This window comes from Nestor notabilis, unplaced genomic scaffold (genome assembly GCF_000696875.1).
Source record: "Nestor notabilis isolate BGI_N333 unplaced genomic scaffold, ASM69687v1 scaffold28230, whole genome shotgun sequence".
NCBI classification, from domain to species: domain Eukaryota; kingdom Metazoa; phylum Chordata; class Aves; order Psittaciformes; family Psittacidae; genus Nestor; species Nestor notabilis.
Window position 1 is genome coordinate 25685 of NW_009911327.1, and position 634 is coordinate 26318.

Genomic DNA, 634 nt, shown 5'->3' on the forward strand with positions numbered 1-634 from the left:
CCTGGCTCCAGAGCAGAGCTGCTCCAGCCCTCGCAGCAGCTCCGGGGCCTCCTCTGCTCCACGTCCCTCTTGTGCTGTTCTCCAGAGCTGGATCAGGGCTGCAGGGGGGGTCTCCCCAGAGCGCAGCAGAGGGGCAGGATCCCCTCCCTGAACTGCTGCTCATGCTCTGGGGGTGCTCCCAGCACACAGTGGGGCTCTGGGCCAGGTCATGGGGAACTTCTCCTCACCCGACACCCCAAGTCCTTCCCCTCAGGGCTGCCCCATCCTGCTCCTGTAGTTGTGCTTTACAGGCTTTTAGCACTTACACTGCTCTGTCTAAAAAGCCATTGGTGCAAATGAAGCCATTTCCACCTCAAATCCCTGTGTGTCCAAGTGGCTGCTGTCGGCTCCAGGCCGGATGGAGCCCAGGAGCAGGCCCCCTCATACCTGCAGACAGGGATTTCCCTCCCTGCTCAGGACACTAGAGCTGTTTCTGCTGCTGTTTCTCCTCCTTCCTTTGCTGATATTGTTTTGTACAGCAGCACGTTTTGCTGTGAACCAGCAGAACCTGTTGGCACACACAGAACCACAATTGGCCAGAGGGACTCTGGCTGCCTCTCCCAGGCAGCACAGAGCCAAATCCTGCTCCTTATTC